Below are 26286 nucleotides of genomic sequence, written 5' to 3'. Positions count from 1 at the left end.
GGGTTTGACATAGCTTTATATGGTAGGCAGAGATCACCTCGGAGTAGGCGATATGCTATGGAGTAAAGCTCGAGTTTTTTGAGATGGTCAGTGTAGGGCATTTGTTTGAGGCCAGTAATCCTCTTTGTGAGGTACTTCTGTGGCCTTTCCAGCTGCTGCAGATGTCTTGTGGGGTACATTCCAAAAGGCACATTGTACTCTATAATGGGTCTAATGAGTGTTGACTACAGGGGAACAATGACCTCTTTTTTCCTGGATGAGCACCCTTTTATGATGAGGTGTACCACGTAAAAGGACTTTCTGACTATCAAAGGAGAGACTACTGTCCACCTGGGTCCCAAGGTCTCTTATCACACATTTGATTTTAAGTAGATTGCTGCCTATGTGGTAGTTCATGGGTACAGAATTTTTACCAAAGGAGATGACACTGCACTTTTTGGCATTGAGCTTAAGGCCATGGCTCTGACACCAGGCATCTGTCTCAGCGAGGACCTTCTGTAGGATGTCCACATCATTTGGGGACTTAACTATGGCTCCTAGTTTGCAGTCATCTGTGAACTTCATTAGGCAGAGGCCTTCTGTGTTAGTCTGTACTTCAGAGAAGTAGATACCAAACAGGATAGGTCCCAGGACTGAACCCTGTGGTACTCCACTTGTCACTGGTTTAAGGTCAGATTTGGAGTCTGCAACTTTTACAGTGTGGGTTCTGTCAGTGAGTCAGTTGTCAACCTATCTTGTGACATAGGGATTTATATCTAGTTTAGTGAGTTTAGCTATAATTCCAGAATGGGGGATGGTGTTGAAAGCCTTGGCAAGGTCAAGATAGGATGTGTGAACCACCTTACCCTCATCTACGGCTTCAGTGACTGGCTCAAAGAAGTCAATCAGGTTCAGGAGGCATGATCTGCCTTTCACAAACCCAAACTGGGTGGGATCTAGAGTATGGAGGTTACCAATGTCTTTGTTTATGGAGTCCCATGATGATACATTCCATGGCCTTGCAGACCAGGCTCATCAGGCTAAAAGGGTGATAATTCCTGGGATCGGTGGTAGCTCCCCCTTTGTGGAGTGGGATAACTGTTGCTGTGCACCGTTCAGTGGGTACAAAGCCTGATGTGATGCTATTATTCAACATGGTGCTTAGGTGGGGAGCCAGTTCTTTCTGAAGTTCATGTAAAACGCAGCCTGGGATGTTGTCTGGTCCCATGGATGCTGTGTTTTTGGCTTTAGAGAGTGCAGCTTTTACATGCATAGTTGTGGTTACAGGGACTGTGCATTCTTCCTGTATAGATATGGACCCTTTCGGGGGTGAGGGAGGGTAAAGTTAGCACAGAACCTATCTGCCAGGATGTTGGCAATATCAGTTGGTTCAGTAATTTTCACACCGTTGTGCTGTAACTCAAAATAGATCTGGGTGTTGCCATCAAGATTCTTGACATAGCTATAGAATGCTTTGTGGTTGTCCTTAGAATTAGTGGCGATTTTGTTTTCGTAGCTAGCTTTGGAGGATCTTATAAGGGATCTCAGCTTCTTACTGAGGCTGACCAGGGAGCTCCTCCTCTCATGGGATTTTACTCTCTTTTGCAACAGTTTCTTCCTTCTCTTGTACAGTTGGTTTATGGCAGGGGACCACCAGATTGGCTTCCTTTTTTTGGAGGATAGCATCTTGGTTCTGTTTGGGATAGCATGATCCATGCGCTTGTGTAAGTGCTTATAGAGTGCCTTTGTGTAGGATTCAGCAGTTGTAACTGTATTGTCCATCTGCATGGGTGTCATGAAGTTCACCACTTCTGTCTTAAGAAGCATGAAGTTGGCTTTGGAGAATTATTTTACCATGGTTTCCTTAATGGGGGGTGGGGGCGGGATGTGGATATCAAGGGTGATTAGCTTATGGTCGGAACGGACCAACTAGGAGTTGACTTCAGGTGTGGAACACTGGTCACTCATGTTGGTAATGACTAGGTCTAGGTTATTGTTGCCCCTGGTGGTGGGTTTGGATAAGTTGATCTAGGCCATTGGAGTTTATGAATTCCAGAAAGTGTTTTGCCAGTTAATGGTGGGGTAGTTGAAGTTGCCCATTATTAGTGTGTTTGGTTGAACTCTAATATTTTTGAGTACATCAAGAAAAGAGGAGTGGGAATCCTGGGGCATGGTGCGGGATCTGTAGCAAGCTACAATTTGGATTGCAGTTTTGCCCAGAGTTAGTTGCACTTGGATAACCTCGGATGCATTATGCTGAGCAACTAGCCTAAAGGTGTGGATATCCTTAATGAATATGGACACACCTCCACATTTGATGTTTCGGTCCAGGTTACATGGCTGAAAAGTGTGGTATGAGCTATAGCTTGGTAGTGCAGGGGTGCTCTCTGGAATCTTGAACGAGGTCTCAATCACTGCACAGATATTGATGTTCTCCATTTTAAAGAGTGCCTCGAGTGAGTTCATTTTGAGATTTAGACTTCTAGCATTGAGTACCATTACCCTCAGCCTTTGCTTGCCTGTTCCTGTTACTGTGGTGAATTTGTCATTTGAACCTTGCTTAAAATAGGCACTATAGGGGCGGCAAGAGCCTTAGCCAGTATCTGGAATCCCAGGGGCAACAGGTGCAGGCCATCTCTGGCAAAGCATCGTGGTCTGTCGACCATTTCATCCCAAGCAGACAGATACTGGATACCCTTAGAATGACACCAGAAGCTTAGCCAATTGTTGAAGTCAATCATTTGTCCTTGATATGCAGTATCATTCTGGTCGATGGCAGAATGCTACTCAGGGCTAGGGTCATACCTGCCTGGGCTACAAGATCGTAGAGCTCTTCCATGTCTCTTTTCATGTAGTCCAGGCAGGTACGTCTCAGGTCATTCACACCAACATGGACAATGACAGAGTCATATTTGTACTTGTGGAGTGACCTGAGTGGGTGGGTTTTCTAACATTTTCTCTCCAACCAGAAACAGTCAGGAATCAATGCACTCTGCTCCTACTCTCACCAGGATCAGAATATAAGCACAGATTCCAAGCTGTCACCTATAAAGCAGTTATTAAGCTTTCTGATGATCAGCAGTCTCCAGGAAATAATATAACTGCACTCCTTTTCTCACCAGGAGAAAACAGAAGCACTAATCCCAAGATGACTGCTAAAAGGCCAAATGTAGGCTCTCCAATAACTGGTGGCCTTGCAATTGATGCTTAAAGGTAAGATGAAAAAAATGGTTTATCCTAAACACTGCAGTGTGCACTAGAGGAGTTAGATGTGAAAAAAGGTAACTTAAGTTTTACCTGCCTAAAAAGTTAACTTTTAGTGGAGAGTCACTATTTTAAAACAGCAAGATAGACTGAAATGGGGTGGTCATTCTTTTTTTTATTCTGATACTATGGAGTACAGTAGGATGGCCAATAAATTTAAATAGCTGAAGGGGAGTGATTTCACAAAATTATAATTTTGTGCTTACTCGCACCAACCACTAAATGCAGAGAGGAAATGAGATATATGGTCAAATTAACATAAAGGGCAGGCAACTAGAAAGATAGTGGTACTTAAGCACACAACAGTAACCGGGTGAGATGGTAGGAAAATTTTATGTCTGACTCACAAGAGATAGAGCTGTGGTGTCGTTTCAAGTTTTAATATGCAGTTAAAAGCAGAATACAAGTAAAACACAGTGTAAAGAAAACAAATCACAATATACAAAATAGAATAAGGTAATAAAGTAATACAGAATACAACAAATAAAAAGCAAATTAAACTTTCCCTCACAGCAGACTGTAGCAGAGTCTGGGTGAGACTTTCCAGTAAGGGTTTGTGCAGGTTTGTATGATGGTAAGCGATGCCAATACATGGTTAAATGGGAAACTGCTTAATCTGTGCAGACATAGCTTAGCATCATGCAAACATGCTTACTGCTGCTTATAGCAGCTTACTCCCATTTATACCTGCTCTAATTTCTTTAAAAGAAAAGAAAAAGGGGTGATAGGAAAGTGGTGAAAAAGGAGGCATGCAGAGGGAAAAACAATATGAAAGACAGCTAGGGATGTGCAGGATGGGTGTAAGGAAGGTCCATAGCTGTCCATTTCTGATACAACAACAGCTGTGCATTTGTACAGAATTTGGAGGTGAATTTAAACACTCACACATCTGAGAGAGGGGTGAGGACAACAGTAATGTGTTGTTAAGCCAGTTAGACCACATTATATGTTTCCAGTGGACATGTTTGCGAAATGGACAGCTATGTATGGGCAACATTTTTTTGTGGGAACATATTGCCCTTTTTCCTTTTTTTTAATAAGGTGGGAGTGGGATGTTGGGGAAGGATAGTAGGTACATTTGGTGAGATAAGTTGGGTAGGAAGACAGACAAGACAGCTGACAGGGGCAGTATACAACACATGTGGGGGATAAACCCCTTGAATGGGGAGGGTGGTTGGGAATCAGCACACATATGCCCCCATATAGTTACAGTGGGACTGAGGTCCCCACCCATGGGCAGTCACCACTGCACCTTCATGCCCCAAAGGTAGCTGTGCTGGGGGCTGTGCAGGAGGGGCAGGCTAAACCTCAAGATGTGACTGGTGGCCCTCAAGCTGGTGCAGCTGATCACCATACTCTGAACAGAGGACACTGTGCACCAATCCCTGGACCTGACTGCGAGTGATGATCTGCTCTCCTCACTTGCTCGCAGGGGGAATGAGCCCCATCCCCAGAAGCGGTTCCACCCAAAGGTGGTGCAAGACCAATGGAAGAGAGTTGGGTCCCAGAAGTGCTGGGGCCTGGTGCCATGGCCAGGTGAGGCGGGACAGGTGGATCCACCGGGTTCTGCCTCCTCAGATGTGCTATGGTGTTTCAGTTTAAAAAATATGTTGGTTAGCAAGAACAACACATTTCAGGATTAGTTATAACAGCATGCATGGGTGTTCCAATTGACCGCATTAAACAGATTTGAAACAGTTGCATAGCAAACAGAACACATGGATATATAGAACCACAGTAGGCATTATAACAGCATGCAAGTTACATTGATAGCAACAGGCGACCAATGTTAGTATTTGAACAGGGAACATTAATATTCAAACAGTTCAATATTTGTATAACAACAAGACACATGTGTAAGAAGTATTGGTGCATAGGGTGGATGAGAGAGAGGTTAATTAACAACTGTCCAGGCTTTAATTTTTAACAACTGTACAGATCATTACACTACTCATTACTCTCCATGGCTGACCTCACTGTATATCTACCTATGGCCTGGGGATGGACAGTGTGATTGTTGCACACAGTGTATTGGTTAAGCCTTCTTACAGCTAATAGACACATTTCCTTACCTGGCAGACCTGTTGAAGAAATATGTGTTAACACTACCTGACTGTTTCTACACATATTCACATCTTCACAGTTACATATGTGACACTGCCAGGAGTGCCCAGCACTCATGCTTGGGGGTGTGTGGTACTGACATACTCTGCCGGGTTTCTATCTGTCTCCCTGGTTATTAGCAGCAGTGACCATTAGCCATGACAGCATGACACTTGAGGGACATGTATCGGAACAAAGTGCTTGGTGTATGTACTTATCTTGCTGTCCTTTGCAGCCTTGGGGTTAGACAGTGGATATGTTGAACACAGAGTGTGTTCATAAAGCCTTCTTACAGCTATTACAAACATTTCCTTACCTCACAGACCTGTGGAGGTAATTTATGTTAATACTACCTGTTTATACAAATATTCACATATTCTTGTTTGACAATATGCATTCAGCGTACTACCACTGCCAGGATTCGAACCGTGCCTGTCTGTGAAAAAACATACACCACAGCTGTGTTTCATCACAATGAGCTACTGAGAAACTGCTGACTCATGCTTGACTTTTTTCTCCCTAGTACTCTCTGATTTGCACAATTGGACTTTGTAATTAGACAAATGCCCTAGGTAATGACAACTGTACTACAATTTTCAGACAACAGATATATGTTAAGTTTTCATTAATAGTTGGATAAAACAGTTATTTTCTACCAGAAACACATAACTATGCAGAACTTGTATACATTTATACTCCTACCACAACATGACAAAGTAAGCACAACAGTTTGGGGTTTTTATTTTTATTTCATGTTACAGAGACCTTTATTCACCCGATAACAGTCCTTTGTTCATTGCACACAGTACAAAGTTTACCTACTAGTTGTTGTCAATCTACTACTTTCTATTTATTTACCCTGAATACTGCAAGCTAGATTTTTATTCACCAGCCTCTCAGCACAACCTTAGCAGCCTGCTGGCATGTGCATCAATATATGTAGCCCTCTCATCTGCAGCTATACAGGAGATAAGTAAACTTTTACGCATACCTATTGATTACATACTCAGGCTGGACTTTGCAGAAAAATAATTGATACTGATACTTACACACATCAGGGACATTTCATGCTTGTGCATCTTGGATACACTGGTCCAAGAGTTCCCTCTTCCTATGCTTCAGGACAGCATAATGGTGCCGGACCTGCTCACCAGTCCGAGAGATACCAGTAGCACTGGTGAGGTCACGTGTGAGATAGTCCCAGACATCTGCTTTGTATTGGGAGCCCTGGTACTGGTCCTGCAGCAGTCTTCCTTCATGGTCTTTTACAAGTCATCGACAGTTCAGCCATGACCCTGGACTCCTGAATGCTCCAATGATGTGCCCAAAAGCGCATACCTTCACAAACGCCAGCCATACTGCCTGCAGGGATCAGCTACAACTAGTTATGGTTGTATTTCCACCTGCAGGCTTTAAATAGGGCAGATTCCCACCCTTTGCCAAGATTGGCCAATTTCAAAGCTGCTGATCTAAGCTAAGTGACGCGCAAACCCGCTTAGCTAAGATAAGCATTGCTTAAAGGGGTACATTCAGTGCACAAATCTGCTTAGCTGTGCTAATTATTGGTAAGCATTTAGATTTAAGCAATGCTTACACCAGCTAAGCATAGCTGAGCAAAAATTAGTTTTGTTCAGCTTTCATTTTATGGACTTTCAGGATTGTGGGGTTGATTCCTTATTAATGACATCTTATGATATGTATGTTTACCTTCCATAACATCCCCATATGTGCTTTCATTACATTATATTCTTGTGTGGCTATACTGTATGGGACACAAAAGCAGCAGAGACCTCCAAAGCAGACACTCAAGCAACCGCTACCCCAAAACAAAACACGTGCAACACATATCTCACAAAGCCAGTGTGCCGAACAGTCACAGCCCTTAATGCTAAACAACACACCTGATACACTTGTAATAGATGACTCTATCATCAGGCACACTGACGTCCCGCTCACCAGGCTGAACAAGGAGAAGGTCATGGTGAGCAGCCTGTCGGGCGCTAGGATCCGCCACATAACACAAACACTCAGGTCACTCCAAGGCAAGTACAAATATGACTCAGTCATTGTCCATGGTGGTGTGAATGACCTGAGACGTACCTCCCTGGACTACATGAAAAGAGACATAGAGGAGCTCTCTGAGCCTGTAGCCCAGGCCGGTATGACCCTGACCTTGAGTAGCATCTTACCCTCACCAAAAATGATGCCACAATATGAAGACAAGATGATCAATTTCAAAAATTGGCTTAGGTACTGGTGTCATTCAAAGGGGATCCAATGCCTGTCAGCCTGGGATGATATGCTCGACAAGCCACGATGCTTCACTAGGGATGGCTTGCACCTGTCACCCCTGGGCTTTTGGATATTGGCAAATGCCCTTGCTACCCCCATAGTGCCTTTTTTAGGCAAGGCTCAAAAGGCAAACCCACCTCCATAGGTATCACAAGGGATAAGAAACTAAGAGTAATGCTACTCAATGCCAGAAGTCTAAACCTCAAGATGCACGCACTCGAAATTCTCCTTAGCATGGAGAACATTGATATCTGTGTAGTAACAGAAACCTGGTTCAGGGCTCCTGAGAGCACCCCAGCACTACCAGGTTATACCTCATACCATGCTTTTCGGCCCCAAAACTTGGACCAAACCACAAAGGAGGGAGTATCGATATTCATCAAAGATACCCACACCTCCAGGTTGGTGGCAAAGCACGAAGCATCAGAGACTATCCATGTGCAACTAACAGTGGGAAAAACTGCCTTCCAGTTTATAGCCTGCTACAGACCACCCTCCCAAACCCAAGAACCCCACTCGGCCTTCCTGAGAACACTGGAAAATATGAAGGTCTCTCCAAACACCATTATATTGGGCGACTTCAACTACCCAAACATAGACTGGGAGCATTACTCTAGCTCCAACACCCTAGCCCAAAGGTTCCTAGAATTCATAAACTCAAATGTTATGGAACAACTTGTTACCACTCCCACAAGAGGGGAAAACATACTGATCATCACCAACATGGGAACTCTATGCTCCAGACCAGAAGTGTATCCCTCACTGGTAAGATCAGACCATAAACTGATCTCACTGGATATTCACATCCCAACCCCACCCCCTGCCCAGAAAACCACAGTTAAAAACTTCTCTAAAGCTAATTTCACACTCCTCAAAACCGAGGTGGAATCCTTCAAAGCCCCTGGGCCTGTGGAAAATACAGTCCAGACTGCAGAATCCTTTATAAATGCATTCTATGAACACCTTCAGGAATGCATGGATCATGCAATCCCAAATAAAACCAAGACCCAATCCTCCAAAGGCAGACGTCCTGTCTGGTGGACCCCAGCCATAAACAAACTATACAATATAAGGAGGAAGCTACTACATGATAGAGCAAAATCCCAAAAAGGGAAGGCATCTCTGATCAGTATTAGCAAAAAACTAAGGGCACTCATAAAATCGTCTAAGGCCAGCTTTGAGAGAAAAATTGCACAGGAAACTAAGGATAATCACAAGGCTTTCTTTAGTTATGTTAGGAACCTGGGTGGGAATTCCCAGATATGCTCAGAATTAGTCCAAAATGACAAAAAATATACCAAACCCACAGACATTGCCAACATCCTAGCTGACAGGTTCAGTGCAAACTTCTCCCCCCTCCCCACCAAAAGGGCAAATATCTATCCCAGCAGAGTGCTGCCCCCTGACATCTCAGATGCTCAGGTAAGAGCCACCCTCTCCAAAGCAAAAAAACACAGCATCAATGGGACCAGACGGTGTCCTGGGCTGCGTCCTACATGAACTCCAAGAAGAGCTAAACCCAAACATAAAACTACTGTTCAATCTCAGCCTTACTACAGGATATGTACCCAAAGAGTGGCGTACAGCAATAGTGGTCCCTCTCCACAAAGGTGGTGCCTCAACGGACCCTGGAAACTATCGCCCCATAAGCCTGACTAGCTTGGTCTGAAAAGCTATGGAAAGGATCATCATGGACCTCATAAATAAAGATATTGGGGACCTACAGACACTGGATCCTACCCAGTTTGGCTTTGTTAAGGGCAGATCCTGCCTCTTAAACCCGGTCGACTTCTTTGAAACAGTCACCAAGGCCATTGACGAAGGGAAGGTGGTCCACACAGCCTGCCTGGACCTCGCTAAAGCCTTCGATGCAATACCCCACTTGGGCATTATAGATAAGCTCACCAGCTTAAATATAAACCCCTATGTCACTAGATGGGTTGCAAACTGGCTCAAGGACAGAACCCACATGGTTAGAATTGCTGGAACCATGTCAGACTCCAAACCAGTTACAAGTGGCATCCCACAAGGCTCAGTCCTGGGACCTCTCTTGTTCAGTATATATTTCTCGGAGGTACAGGCCAACACAGAAGGACTGTGGCTGACCAAGTTCGCAGATGACTGCAAACTGGGCGCCATAATCAACTCTCCAGCCAACACAAGCATCCTCCAAAAGGGCCTCATAGAAACAGACAACTGGTGCCAGAGCCATGGCCTCAAGTTAAACACTAAAAGTGTATAGTCATCCCCTTTGGCAAAAGCAAAGCGCCCACAAATTACCACATAGGTGGTAATCCATTAAGTGCAGAAGAAGTAATTAGGGACCTGGGGACCCAAGTTGATAGCAATCTCTCATTTGACAACCACATGGCCAAAGTGGTTAGAAAAACATTTTATGTAGCCCACCTAATCATGAAGGGATTTACATCTAGATTAGGGGAGGTCATCGTGCCTCTTTACTCATCCCTCATCAGGCCCATAATCGAGTACAATGCCCCTTTTGGGATGTACCTTACCAAACACCTGCAGCAACTGGAAAGACCCCAAAAGTACCTAACCAAGAGGGTCAAAGGGCTCAAACAGATGCCATATGCTGCCCGGTTAAAGAAACTCCAGCTCTACTCAGTGGCATACTGCCTGCTCAGAGGTGACCTGTGCCTGACATATAAAACCATGTCCATCTCAGAATTAAGGGACATGCTGCACCTCAAAAAATCCAAATCCCATCGAGCTACACGCTCGAGAGATTTGAACCTCAGCACTGAAATAAATAGGACATGCTGGAGGGACAGATTCATAACCCTGAGGCTCCCTTCACTCTGGAATAAAATCCCAGTCCAGGTTAGGCAGAGTCTCTCATTGACTCTCCTCAAGAGGAATCTTGATGAGTGGATGGGAGATCGTAGGTTTACCCCAGGTATCAATTCTGTGTCACTGTTAGACAGAGGCACAGTATACTAACCTCAAAAAAGGGCATAGCAAAATTTATTTAAATGGGTGGCGAAAGCCAAACATACAAAACGGTGTCTACAGGACTGCAATCAGTTTCTCTCAACATTTAAACAGAGTAGGTTACACACAAAAAGCATTTGTTAAGCTTTCACTTACAGTGCTTTGTAATTAAGCAGGTCACCATATTGGTCAGCCATAGGGCTCTTTGTTTCTACTTGAGTGGTTGCCTCCTTCCCCTGTAACTGCAGTTAATTGACTCTTACATTAGAGCTGTAATACTTACCTTATAGCTTTAGGACACCTTAGGAAACCTTGTAAACTGCAATAGCCCTGCTACGTTAAGCCCTCGTCGGGCTCTCTTGGCTCCCTCCCTGCCCCCAATTACCTCCCGCCCCCAGTACCTCTAAATTTATAGTACTATAGCCACTCCCCCACTTTCTAGATCCTATCTGCTTTCATCTGGGATAATTCCACCCACCCCTATTCTACTACCTGCATTTAATAGCACCTATTAGCTTTCATCTGGCATTCTCCCATCCCCCCTTCCAGTACTTTTACCTCACCACTCTATCTTCTGGTGTTGCATCACCAGGTAAAACAGTTCCTTCACTCACTAGCTGAATCACATATAATGATATACTCCTCTTTACTACCCCTCTTGTTCACTCATCTCTTGTTCACACCATACCTCCTTACCTTGTATGAAAACCAGTTTCTTATGGGATTTCAGCTCCCAAAAGGCCATACTATCACCCCAGCTGTAAATCCTTTCACCTTTAACCATACTTACAGTACCAGATCCTATCCAACATCTTGTTCAGTCTATCAACATCTCAACTCCAGGCACATTAGCTCTAGACCCAAACACTACCACAAACTAATAAACAAATTCCTGAAGTTCATCACCAAGTATAGACTCAACCTAATACTTGGTGGTGATATTCACCCCAACCCTGGCCCACTCCCTTCAGATACACATACCCCCTCTACTTGTAATCTAAGCTACAAACCTACAATTAATAGGCCAACTAACTCTCTCCTAGTTTGTCATCTCAATATTAGAAGCATTAATAACAAGTACATGAATTGCATGCACTTTTGGATGTCCACTCCCCTGAGATTCTCTGTTTGTCTGAAACCTGGTTAAAACCTAACACTAAAGACAATGAAGTGTTACCACCTGGGTACAACATACACAGGCTGGATCATGCTTCGAGGAAGGGGGGTGGGGTAGCTGTACTCTATAAATCTGAGTTGAATGTCACCATAGATGTAGTACGACCTCCTCAGATTAATAACTCTGAGATTCTTGCCACCAAATTGCAACTTAATAAAAATAAATGCATTAATATCATCTGTATGTACATTCCCCCAGGTAACAATATATCTACATTTGAAGATATCCTGCACTGGTTATCATGTCACTACTCCCAAGAAACCCTACTATTTGGAGACTTTAACATAGACTGGGGCACCTGTTTCTTAGAATCCCCAACCACCCATATTAACTGCATGCATTTACACAAATCATATCCACCCCTACCAGGAAAGGTAAACCCAACCAAAAAGAAAGTATACTTGACTGGGTACTCATAAACAGTCACCCCCACCTGTACACCTCTGGTACCCTCCTTAATGGCCTAAGCGATCACCTTCTCACATATGTAATTAAGCACAAAACCATTAATTCCCAACAACCCTTACTCAGAAAGGTTAGAAACAATAAAAACTTTGACCCTGCCAAATTCCAACAAGAACTAAAGTCATGTAATTGGTCTATTCTAAAACACCTCCCCTTAGAGGAAGCAGTAGCATACTTTAACAACAAACTTGAGATCCTTGATTTGCATGCACCTGTTCGTTCAAAGAGAACCAAGGCAAAAACTGCACCATGGCTTTCTATAGAGTCTAAACTCAAAATTACCCTTAGAAACAAAGCATGGGCTTTATTGCATTCTTCTAAAGACCCTCAAGATCACATTAAATACAGGCAATCCAGGAACGAAACCAAAAAATCAATTTTACAAGACAAAAAACAATACTACTGTAATTTACAGACAGTAAATCAAAATAACCCTCAGAAGTTTTGGGCAGGTTTAAATAATCTATTACATCCTGGACAAACTTCAACCCCAATCCCTGCTGCTACTATTGATAAAACCCCTGAAGATGTTTCTGATAGTTTTAACCAATTCTTTACTGAGACAAATCAAGCCCTAGCTAGCCAACTACCTCCTAACTCCCCTGACCTGAAAGTAGCACCTCTAGAAACCTACTTGCGTTCAGCTTCCAACCAGTCACCACTTCACTTATCCGTACCTTGATCAAAAAATTAAAACCCACTACACTTTCTGCTGATCAACTCCCTGCTGAGTACCTAGAAAAATCAGCTGATGCTATTGCTTACCCCGTCTCAATACTAATCAATCGAACCATAGTAGAAGCTAAAATTCCCACCATCTGGAAAATATCCTATGTAATCCCACTTCACAAAGGAGGCAGCTCTACTGAATTCTCCAAATATAGACCAATAGCTATACTCTCTCCACTTGCAAAGATTATGGAAAAATGTATTCATAGACAACTCATGCACCACCTAATTCAAAATCGCCTTATGGCAGACACTCAGCATGGCTTCCGTCCTCATCACAGCACTACTTCAGCCCTCCTAGCCTTTACTAACACCATAAACCATAATTGCAACAATAATTATATATCCTCAGCCATCTTTTTGGATCTTTCCAAGGCATTCAATATGGTTGATCACCAACTTTTAATCCACACCCTGCAAACATTCTGTCTAGATACTGGAGCCCTCCATTGGTTTCAATCCTACCTGAATGGTCAACAGCAGGCTGTCCTCTGGCAGAACAAACTCTCTAACCTTCTACCTAACACCCTCGGAGTACCACAAGGCTCTATACTAGGGCCCTTGCTGTTCACCATCTTCATTAACAACCTTTATACTGTCATCCCAAAAGTCAGCTGTATCCAATATGCTGATGACTCTACTCTGATTTGCTCAGCCACATCTCCAGTAGAGTTATGGTCAGCTACCCAGACCACCTTTAATACAATAGAAAACTGGCTTTCTGAACATCGTCTGATCCTAAATCCCAAAAAAACTAAAATGCTGTTATTTTCACCAACACATAGGTCTACCGCTTTCACCTTTCCCATAAAATCAAATGATGGCACAATAATCTCCCCTGACCCATCTACAAAACTATTAGGTGTCATCATAGACAATAATCTCAAATTTGACCTACATGTTAACCAAACTATCAAAACCATCAATAAAAAACTAGGGTCACTTTACAGAATAAAAGCCTTCCTAATCCCTCCAGCTAAAATTGCCATAGCTCACTCTCACCTTCTTTCAACCCTTCTGTATACATCCCCTTTACTCTCGAATTTGAACAAGACTGCCCTTAACAAGCTCTCAATTTGCTACAACCACATTGCCAGGTTTGCCACTGGGATGCCTTTTAGGACACATCATTGCATCAATCTAAATCAGCTTGGTTGGCTTGAACTACCTAGCCTAATCCAGTATAACCAACTGATTATGGCCTATAAAATCCTCTATAATCTGGACAATACTCCTGCACTTAAAAATATTATCACCCCCATAACAATCCTAGACCGCTTCGATCCTCTAACAAACTACTAATTCAGACTAGCAAAATTAATAACACAGCCGGTGATTCTCTCTTTGCAAACTCTGTAAGTAGATCCTGGAACTCTCTTCCAGCTGATATTACCTTACATTCCACCTTAGGTCAATTTAAAACTAGACTCAAACAACATTTGTCACTTAACTGGCTATGTCAATGTATCAAGCCTGGCTAACTCGAATGTGTAAATATCTGTTAACCAGTTTACTGTGTAATTTAATTTAATCCTGACTTGTGCTCAGGACTAACTGTAACTTGTGGAACTTGTTTAACTTGCTTACTTATGTAATCTCTGTAAATAGTCTGTTTGTAATATGTAATGCTGGTATTATGTAATGCTGTATCTGCTTACCCTTGGAGCTTTTCTTCCCGGGCCTCCGCTGAAAATGGACATGCATCCAGTCGGACTATCCCGGTCAACAAATGTAAAATAAAAAATAAAAATAAATAAAAATAAACATACTCTGGCTAGGCTTATAAATGCCCTAGGGCAGAAAGCCTAGTATGAACCTATGAACCTATGGGGGTTTCACATCTGTACTGCACTGACATCTCACATTTGGACCTGCTATACTACCCTGGTTAACAAATATATATTATTTACAACCTATTTATAAAAAAAGCTATTTTAGTGCTGCTTTCACATATAAAAATGAATAGACTACACTGGGGCTTGAACCATGAATGACTGTATATTAAGCAAAAGCTGCAACCATTACACTATCTCATTTTAGGTCTTTTAACTGTATATTTCTATTTAGCTCCTTCGGATGTTTAAGCTATGCAGAACACAGCTGCGTGATGTGCACACGCACTCAGCTACACTTAAACTTTAGTGGGGATTGAAAAAATATTTCTTTTATTTGTCCTAGTTTAGGGATATGCACATAGCAAACAGTCATACTTGTCAACCTCTTAGAGCATAATATCTGGACAAACCCTAACATGATGGGGTGACAAAGAGGGACAGATTTTAAGTATTGTTCTTACAAACTTAGAAAGTTGATAGAATATAGGTTTTGCATTAGCCATGCTTTTTTGAAGGATGTGGAGTCTTAGACTCAAATGTTTGTCATTATGTTATGACTTCCATCCTCAGCTCTTTGCCAGACGAGTATGGATTTTAGGAGGAACAAACCTAACATATGTGGCAAAACTCTGCATTTTGTGAATATCTGTTCAGTTGAGAGGTATGTGAGTGTCCGCGGACACTGTTTTTGTTTACAAAGTGCCGTACGGCACTTCCTGAGTACAGGGGGCACGTTTACTGTATGAGCACTGCTGGGACATGCCCCTGCACTTGTTCATGGCTCGTGTCCATGCAGGTTATACAGCAGCGTGCCTTCATGAATATGCAAGGTGAGCTGCTATGCTGCATGGGCATAATCCACTCCCTGCAAGAATAGACTTATATTCTTGCACAGAGGTTTATTGAATCCCAGGGTATGATTATTACTGTGCTGTTCTTTGAGTATATACCAGAACAGCTTCTGAAACATTTGCTCTCACTTTCTCTCTCTTCTTTTCCATTTTCTCACCTGAATTAGTTTATCTTCAAAATGTTTTGTGTAACAAGTTTGTTTGCTCTAGTAATTGTGCACAATCATTATTTGAACATGTAGGCAAGTAACTTAGTTGTACTCACCTCATTTACAAAGTTGGTAGATTAAAAATAATCATTATATTTCAAAAGCATGCAATGTTGTTACTTTATTTAGGTATATCTATCCATCTATAGCTATAGCTTTAGATAGATAGAGACATGTGTATAACTATCCCCAGGATTCACGAAGCCTCCGTGTAAGAGTTATAACTCTTACACGGAGGCTGCAGTTAAACTGAGTGATGTCAGCATGCTCTGCATATTCATGAGAGCATGCTGAATCACACCTAAGTCGAACACGGCCGTGTAAGACAGTAGGGGGCGTGTCCGTAGGCTGAGCCCTGCAAGCGGACACGCCCCCAGAAGTGTAAAAGTGCCCAAAGTACACACCCACAACAGAGTCCACAGAAATGTGAATAAACACAACACAACACATGCCCCTACAGACTATTAAACATAAAAGAAATATAAATGTACATGTCATATTTTTTTTAAATTGTAAAGATGTTTAACCGTGAATGCTTTCGTTTGCTGGCGTGCCGTAGCGCAGCTACAGTTAGCAGTCAGTGGGAAAGCATATAAGAACTACATATGCAAAATAAGCCAGGAAGCAATAGCGAAGCGGTAGAGATGCCGGCTGCGGAGCAGGCATTCATGGTTCGAGCCCCCACAACACAAATTTTTTTTTCTCAAAATAAGCAGGAAACAAGTCCCTGACACATATATGTACACATAAAACCAGAATATATGTAAAATGCAATTTAATAGCCTATTTATATTGAATAAATGTGAGCTAAGAAATGAATATAAACTGCCAGATATGCCCATAGCTGAGCTACAGTTCAACAGAGTGAGGTTATGTGCCCGTAGATAAGCATAGGTTTAACTGGTGCAAAATGAGTGCCTGTAGCCGAGCAGTGGTTTACCACGCTAAATATATGTGCCCCTAATTGAGCTAAGCGGCATATGCGTGCCAATAGCCAAATGAGTGTTAAACCGGCGTACCCCGTTTGCGCGGAGCTGCGCATCGCGCAAACGAGCTAACCGACGGGCAATGGTGAGCAAGCCGTATCCAAAATGCCTTTACACAGACACACCCCTCAACATGTCTAGACAGTCATGAAAAATAAAAAGCAGTGGCCAGGTTCGAACCCAGGATACTATACACCATAGTCAAGGTACAGAACCACTAAGCCATGACAGCAGTTCCTAGAAATGCAATATTAGCTCATATATAGGAATGAATACAAACTACAGCATGACAATGCAGGTTTACTGAAGTTGATACAATTCCAAACTGGCCAATCACAGATATGTGCGGGAAAAACGGACTATATAAGCCCCATAGGCGGGAATACACAGCATAAACGATTGTAGAACAGACCTGCAGTTAGAATGTCAGGTGTAGGTGAGGGTAGTCGCTTCCGAGTGCAGAGGTGGGGTGTTGAGGAGTCCAGGTACATGGCCTGGCTCCTAGTCCACAACCATGAGGCCCAACTCATACAGGGCCAGGTCCTTTGGGGAGCGTACAAGGCTGAGGCGTGGGACCAGTTGGCTCATGAACTCACCAGTGCCACAGGAATTCCTAGGACAGGTGAGCAGGTCCGTCACCACCATGCGGACCTGAAGAGATGTAAGCTGGACCAACTGAACCGTTGGATCCAGGAAGCCCGGCAATCACCCAACGCCCCACCACTGAGTAAGTATAAATCAATTATGTTTGTAGAAAGTTAAACTACCTGAAATCATGGAGATGTGTATTCCAATATTACTTCATTTATATTACAGCTGCAGGTGTCCGTTCTGCGAACCGCAGAGCCTATGCTGATAGGCTGGTGCGGTTGCGCCACCAGGCAGGTCAGTAATCCACTACTAGTAACTGTAAAGATATATAAATGTATGACAGTTAGCATAAGAGTGCAGTGTAGCCAGGAAGGAATTAAATCTGCAACTCACAGAGTGTGAAAGTGTATGCAAGTATTGCCTGATTACAACAGTTCCCAGCCTGTAAGTTGAAACTAATCATGAGACTGTCCAACACATATTTTTAAATAAAACTGCCCTGCCTGTAAGAAAATAGTACACAACCTGCAGCAGCAGGTAAAGTATAGCTGCAGAAGAGGATGAATTCACATGTGTGAGATATATTCCTGTGGAAATACTGAAACATGACAGAAGTGAGAGTGCTGGAAAGAACTGTAATAATTTCTGTGAAAACATGTCAATAAAGCCTAGAAGTACCAGTCTGAATAGTAACATGAAAGCAAGTGAGAGAGTGTGAGAAAGTGTCAGGAATACAGCACTACAGTAGTAATAACCCCTGAATAAACTATACTGCAGTCAGGACATAATTAAATGCATGTGAGACCCAGAACCAAACAGAAACATCTGTTCAAAGTGTTGCTGCATGTGGAATGTGTACACCAAAATCTGGATATGCTGCTCCCAGTCTGAAATATGCAGATAGGATGACTGTCTGATATACCAAACATCCACACCTGTCTACAGTTATAGAAAGAACAGTTAACAGGAGATGTATCTGCACAAACTTCGATATGAATCGTGTATGAACAGCAATAAAATGTAGAGTTATGTTGCAGTAACAGTCCCATCTGCAAGGTTAAGTAGTTAACATATAGGACACTGTAGTCAGAACAGTAGTGTGTATATAACTGTAGCTATTAGAAATGTACAGCATATGTGGTTGTATTCGAAGGTGTTAATAATATGTCTGATTTACCCCACCCTCTAACCATCTATAATCCATTCCATGGGAAAATGGTATGTGCAACCACAATTACCACCCCTGGACATCTGTCCTGTTGGGTCATATATATTTGCATGTCTGTTGATGCATCCGCCCCGTTCATACATCCACACCTGATGGCCTGTTGCCATCAATCAACCCTGCATGTTGTTGGACTGTGTATTACTGTTAAAATTATGCATGTGCTATGCACGCTGTTCAATGGTGTGAATAACTGGGTGTGTGGTTAATGGGAATACTAATGCATGCTGTTACAACTAACTGTGAATGGTATTTATATGTCACTAACCCAAACTGTCATGACATAATGCAAAACATAGAACGACAGGGAAGGCGGGTTCCAGCGGACCCACCTCTCCCACCTCAGCTGGCGAGTGCACCTGGCACTAGTGCCCAGTCCGGACCCTCCTCCGGTGGCCCTGTGCCACCTGCGGGTGGAAGCGCTGCAGGGGACGGGGCTCGCCCCCCCTCTGCAAGTGTGGCCGGAGGAGATCCACCACTCACCCTCCTTAGCGTCCGGACTGTGGTGCGTAGGGAGATTCGGGACTCTGTCCTTGAGCCCCTACGCCAGCTCGAGGCATGGGTGGCGCAACTAATGGGCTTGCCCGTTGCCCTGCCTACACAGCCCCCAGCACAGCCCCGTCCTGGGCAGTGAAGGAACAGTGGCAACTGCCTATGGGTGGGGATATCAGTTCCACTGTTGCCATCTGTGGGCTCATGGGCTCTGGACATCCCAACCTCCGTCCCCGTCAATTGTGTAACCCCCCCACATGTGTCATACACCGCCCCTGTATGCGTCTTGTTTGTCTTGTCTGTTAACCTACCCAACCTACCTCCCCAGCTGTACCGACTACCTTCACCTGACATACCACTCTCACCTGAAAAAAAAAAAAAAGGGCACTCTGTACCCACAAAAAAATTACGCCCCATACATAGCTGCCCATTCCGCACACATGTCTACTGGACATGGATCCCATCAATTCCAATTGGCTGTACAACAGGTATTATTGTTGTCCTGACACCTCTCTCAGGGGTGGAAGGTTTCAAATGTCACACCAAATTACATACATATGCACAGCTGTTGCTGATGAAGAAATGGGCAGCTATGGTCCTTACCTACATCCCTCCTGCACATCCCAAGCTTGTTTCCCTACTGTCTTACCCTCTTTGTGACCCCTTTTTCACCACTTTCCTGTCTCCCCGTTTTCTTTTCTTTCAAAGAAAATAGTGCGGGTGTGCGCAAGAGTAAGCACGTTTAAGCGGTTGTAAGCGGGTGTGCGCAGAGCTAACCGCCAGTGCGCATGCGTGAGCTCCGCGCAAACCAGCGCTAACCCGGTTACAACTGCTTAAAAGTGCCTTAGGCACTTTGAAGGACAGGTCCTGTACTCAGTTCAAAAGAAAAATAAAATCCCACTGTGAGTCCTGAACCCAGGACCTTGGCAACTATAGTCTGCATGCCTTACCACTAAGCCATGACTCTTATATAGAAACACTGTGCTAAAGTAAATATATCATTTAACAGTAGGAATGAATGTAAAGGGAATATTGATGTGTAGTACACAAAGCATGACATTTAGAATCACAAACAAAACTGGTGGATTTCCAAAATAGTAGTGTGTGAACAGAAACAGCCATGCTAGTTGGAAGCTAGTAGGTAATAATGTCACCATAGCACCTTGCAAGACACACACATACTCACAGCAGGATAAGCACTGCCCATACCCCACAACCTCTTACAGGAACACATCCGGACCAAGTAATAAAATATGTGGAGCAAAGGCCCAAAACCAGGGACACATTACAAATAAAGTTACAACAAATGCAGACAGTTCAGAAAGTAACAGGGTCTACACCTTGTGGGATGTTTGGAAGGGTATGCAGTCTGGAACTTGAATGTTTGTCACCATATTCTCACTTGAGCCCAGACTGACTTGCCAGATAAAGGTGTGCATGAGATAATGACCATATTATGAGGCAGAAATGTGGACAGCCTGCAAACATCTGTACACATGACGGGTCCAACACCACCATATTTGAATAGTTAAGAACCTAGACATAGCAACAGTGAATGTCTTACAGGGATGCCCCACAGACCCCATGTGAAATGTACAAACAGTAGGCAGAAAGGTGTAACACATGCAATGGTAACTATGGAGTCCGGAAAGTATTCACCACTCGCATGGCAGAAAAAGTGTAGTAATACCTATGCTCATGCTAACCCACAGTCACAACTGCAGCATACCAGACATATTAATGGGTGCACCCCACTGATATGTACCATTCCATGAGGCACATAACTGGTGAACCTGAAAGCCTCTGGGGCCTGCTCAGCAGCATACCCACATATGCTAATAGATGTCAAGGCCCACAACATGGCCAGACCACACTGCATGCTGTAACACCCTAGCAGATATAGCAAGCATTCCAGGGTGTGAGTGTACATGGGAAATAGGAAAGCTACAGCAGCACACTACAGTCAAGACACCTAGCAGGCACACCAGTACTGACAGTAAAGGGCAACTATTGAAGCCTTAGCAACAGAGTGCAAGCAAAGGTGAAAGGAAAGCACACACACACACACATCAACAATAGTAGTAGTTGTTAGTGTACATACACAGTCAGTACAGGAACCTGGAGAAATGAATGGAGGAATGTTAACCCACAACCCACCGAGTAAAATTAGAGATACCAACCTTTACACTCACAGAATGTTGTCCACAGCATAACAGCATGGTCCCTGCCATTAACATCTGAAAGGGCTATGCCTATTTCACACACCTTTTATAGCACAGTTCTGAAATCACAGTGAGAACTGCAATCAGTACACAACAGGCTGCATGCAATTAGCAAATGCTGGCTAACAATTGGTGCAGAGGCCATCACATGGGCATATGCAGATACCTACAAAAGTATGCTGTATTCCATGTCCACGCATGCAATAAGTACATTGCACCCGGAGAGAAAGAGAGACAGAGAGACAGAGAGAGAGAGAGAGAGAGAGAGAGAGGAGAACCACACCCAGAACTAGACTGCAACTAAGCAGACAGACAGGAATCCCCAGCAACAGCTACCTGGAAGCTGCAACTGTGAAGTGGAGCAGCAGGACAGAGAGGCAGACAGTAGCAGATGCAGCTGTGACAAACACAGGTACTGTAAAGTAATACTATCAAGGTGTACATACTGTGAACCCTCCATATGTGTTATTGGGCTGTATCCATATGTATATGAAGATGTGTAATGGGCAGGGGATATACAGCACCTATCAGTGAAGGCTGTACATACAGTTGTATGTGTGAGCATCTATGTGCACATATATATGTCGTTTGATCGTAGGTTGTACTGCCATGTACTAATTAGATTACACAGCTATGTATGTTTAGCAGTATGTTAGTGTGTGTATACAGTATAGTAGACATATGCTGACATACCTGTCCAACATATGGCTATGTAGTTATGTCAACATATGTATGTGTATATATCTTATATGTATATATATACATATGATATGCATATATGTATACATACATAGAGAGAGAGAGATGTAGGACTACATAGACAGATGCTGATAGAATATTGTAGCGACATATCTATGTAATGCACACATGCAGAGATAGATATATGTAGATACATATACATAGACAGACTGATCTGACCACCTACAGGTATGATTGTATATGATGACCTGCAACACAGCCTGCCCCCCCTGTCGCCCACACCCCCTCTGCGCCCCCCCCCACATCTACAGCAGAATATGTACATCAATATATATATATATATATATGTGCAAATGTATACAGACATATTTACATATATATATAAATAGACATATAGACATATCTTAATACATATATATATGTATAGAGAGAGTGAGAGAGATGTATACAGAGCTGGAGTGAGGCACATGTGTACAGATGTATTGCAACAGGTGCCTGGTGACAAAGGCATGGAGTGAACACCAGTGTCACATCCGGAGTATCATACCACAGTCCAGATCACCTACACAGGTAACCACCATATAAATGAGTGTCTGCCCACCACTGCATGTGTCAGGGGTGGTCAGGGTCAGACATGTGTACAATAGTGGCCCCAATGATAGTCACAGTGGCACACTATCCCTGGAATAGCTGCACATGGTATGTGTCCGCACACATGGTCAGTCAGGCATGGACATGTAGGTCGGTGTACCCCCCACAGCACGTAATGGATGCCATGGTATGGACCTCACACGACAGCAACAGATATGGAGAAGGACACAGTGACATGTACAACACGGTGACAATGCACCCAAACACAGTACCATTGCACAGTGACTGTCAACACCACAGAGTACACATATGCTGCCCACGTACAGGTTACCACCCCCAGATGCACATATGGAGGTCACATCCATGACAGATGTCCAACAGGCATTGTAGCACCACCCACCATCCACAACCTACCTGTCTGCTGTGTGTCGTCTGTGCCACTGCAATAGTGTGCACATGTGTAGGTACGGGTTCAAACTCACAGACAGGACACACCCTGCAACAAACCACACAGTGTTAAGATGCGAGACTCCCCATGTGTACATGTCACACATACCCCTGCTGCATGTTACTCAGATAGGTAATATGCCATATGTGCCACCCTGTGTAACTGTGTGACGGCAGCAGGTACCATCACACCACATGTGTCACAATGGTCAGGTTAGCAGAACAGTACGCTGCTGTAGACAGGGCATTAGCATATTGTATAGTATTGTATTACAATGTCATGTATTGTGTTGTATTGTATTGGTATGGTGAGGTGCCTCCTGCATGGAGTGGAACCACTGGTGCTGTGCGCCAGTGTACAGGTACATACCCTGTAGTCAAGGTAGTGTAACATAACACCTCTATATGTGTGTTTAGCGCCTGTCAGAGGTTATGTAGCATGCAACTGGGGATACCAGCAGGTCCCGTCCATGTAGTGTATTCTGCTGACCTGCGGGTGTCTCTCACCTGCACATCTGTGATGACCTTGAGGTTAGGGTCAGCAGGGATAACCATGCCTTAATACAGGGGGAGGCGGGTGACACCTGCACTGACCCTGTCCGCCACAATGTCGTCTAGCTGTGGTGTCGGTGAAATATGTGTAGTGTACTACCCATGGGCATAGAGGATGGCTCCTGACCAGGTCGCTAACATAGGTCAGGTAGGCCTCCTGGTCATCTGCAGTATCACGCTTGACCACTCAACATTGCCCATGTAGTCAGTGTGATGGGAAATAGATCCTTACCAGTGCTGCTCAGACATACCCTCCCTTCAGAGACTGATGCTCTGTCTTGCAGTAGCTTACATCAACTGTAATACAATCAGTATATGGCTGGGGTTCGCCGGACAGGATGCTGTCCCTTTGTGGACAGTGTCCTGGCCATATATGGGAATGCATGAGCCATGCGGTCTTGGAGATGTCTGTAGAAAGCAATTGTGTAGGGGTCAGCATTTTGGGTTGTCTCTGACAGTGGCCCAGTGGGCTGTAAGGATACCATATCACTGTTACAAAGTGTAACGTCTGTATCTGTAATGTTGTGCACTGTAGCCATCTGTGCTGGTGGTGGAGGTGGGATATGTATATCCAGGGCAAGCAGGGTGTGGTCAGCCCACAGTAGTCGCCGATGTCGCCATACAGTACCTAGACACAAACCCCAGAGTGAGGAGGTGCACCTCACCTGAATTGGTGTTCTGACTGCTGGTGTTCAGTAGTATGTCGTAGCCTGGCAGGTACTGTACAACAGTTGCTGGCCGAGCACTGATACCTGGCCATCTACATGTGTATCCACCAATAGACAGACAGATGCTACATATGTGGGATATGTGGTATCATGACAGTCAAGTAGCATGTGTAGTATGTGTGCCAAGGTCTGCCAACATAGATTGCTGATACCATGTTATCTTCTTCCCAGGTACATGGCCCACCCAAGACATCCAACCTACTCCGTGGCTGAGGATGAGGAGATACACCAGAGCCTGGTGCGGGACTATGCAACACTCTTTTCCCGCACCAGCCAGAATCAGCAGGTGAGGGCTGCACTGTGGCAGGACCTTGTCCGTCGGGTAAATGATATAGGCATGCATAATAGGACATATGAGCAGGTACGACATCACTGCAGTGATTTGATTAGACATGTCCGTCAGCGTGCGTCAGATATCCACAGGCAACAGGTCGCCACAGGTGGTGGGGTGGCTACACATCCCCCACTCACCAGACTGGAGGGACTGCTCCTGAGTGTAGTGGCTCCAGTCCACCTGCAACAACAACAGCAGCAGACATGCGTTATGATGGAGGCTGGAGCCGCACAGCAGGACAGTGAACGTGCAGGTAATATGTCATATGTGTAGTTGACTGTTGTGTACACTGGTAGTTAATGCATGTGTGTGGTGTGTCCTTTGTTCGTAGCTGCCACCATAGTATATAATGTGCAAGCGTGATATCCGCAATATTAGCTGCAGACCTTTGAAAGGCAGCTGTCGTACTCCTGACCTGTATCATACTCAGTAACATTGGCACAGTTGTGCCCACTAACATTAGTTTCCTCATGTCTGCAGGACCCTCCGGTATCACTGCATTGCAGCCTATCCATGCTGGTGAGTGTCTATTTACATTACCTGTAAAGTTGTTGATAGTAATAGTACCTTTTGGCACACTTAGTGGTGCCCCTTGTATGCATGTAGGTGTGTGTGTGTGTCAATATCACGCATACTGAGTACTGTACAATTGTGTGAAACTGTGTGCATGTGTGCATGTGTGCATGTGTGCACCTGTGCATGTGTGCATGTGTGCATGTGTGCATGTGTGCATGTGTGCATGTGTGCATGTGTGCACCTGTGCATGTGTGCACCTGTGCATGTGTGCATGTGTGCATGTGTGCATGTGTGCACCTGTGCATGTGTGCATGTGTGCATGTGTGCACCTGTGCATGTGTGCACCTGTGCATGTGTGCATGTGTGCATGTGTGCATGTGTGCATGTGTGCACCTGTGCATGTGTCCATGTGTGCATGTGTGCATGTCTGCACCTGTGCATGTGTGCATGTGTGCATGTGTGCATGTGTGCACCTGTGCATGTGTGCATCGCTGGTAGTGTGTAGACATTGTAAACTGTGTTTCCTGTTTCCTTTCCACAGGTTCTGTTGCTGCTCTGGTGTTATCTAGCAGGGAACCTGAGTCAGGTGCCGTGGGTACTGCTACTGATGACATTGGTGTAATGGCACAGGACGGTATGCCAGGGTCCGCCATTGGTCAGCCAATTGACAGTACACAGCTGTCGACCCCATCCATGCGCACAGTTATCCTGCCAATACACCCCTTGTCACCACTGTCCCTAGGTGATGGACAGCATACAGTGGGCATTGACCAGGGTAATGTGGTATCTGCGGCACATGCTTCCACACAGCAGCCATGGGCATGGCCCAGAGATGGTACCACACAGACAGATGTCCAGGGTTCTCGTGGGAGCATCCATGGGCACTGCCCTGGCAGACGTGCCCACAGAGGTCTTACAACCTCAGCTATGTTTCGGACTGTCATGCAGGCACAGTCACGTATGGAACGGTACACCAGACAGGGTCTGAGGGAGCTGGCAGCATGTCGCACAGCCATGACCGACGGCATGCGTGACATTGCGGCCGCC

The sequence above is a fragment of the Protopterus annectens genome, chromosome 1.part0 (assembly GCF_019279795.1).
Source record: "Protopterus annectens isolate FY-2018-M chromosome 1.part0, PAN1.0, whole genome shotgun sequence".
Classification (NCBI taxonomy): Eukaryota; Metazoa; Chordata; order Ceratodontiformes; family Protopteridae; genus Protopterus; species Protopterus annectens.
Note: the sequence above shows the minus strand (reverse complement) of the source record.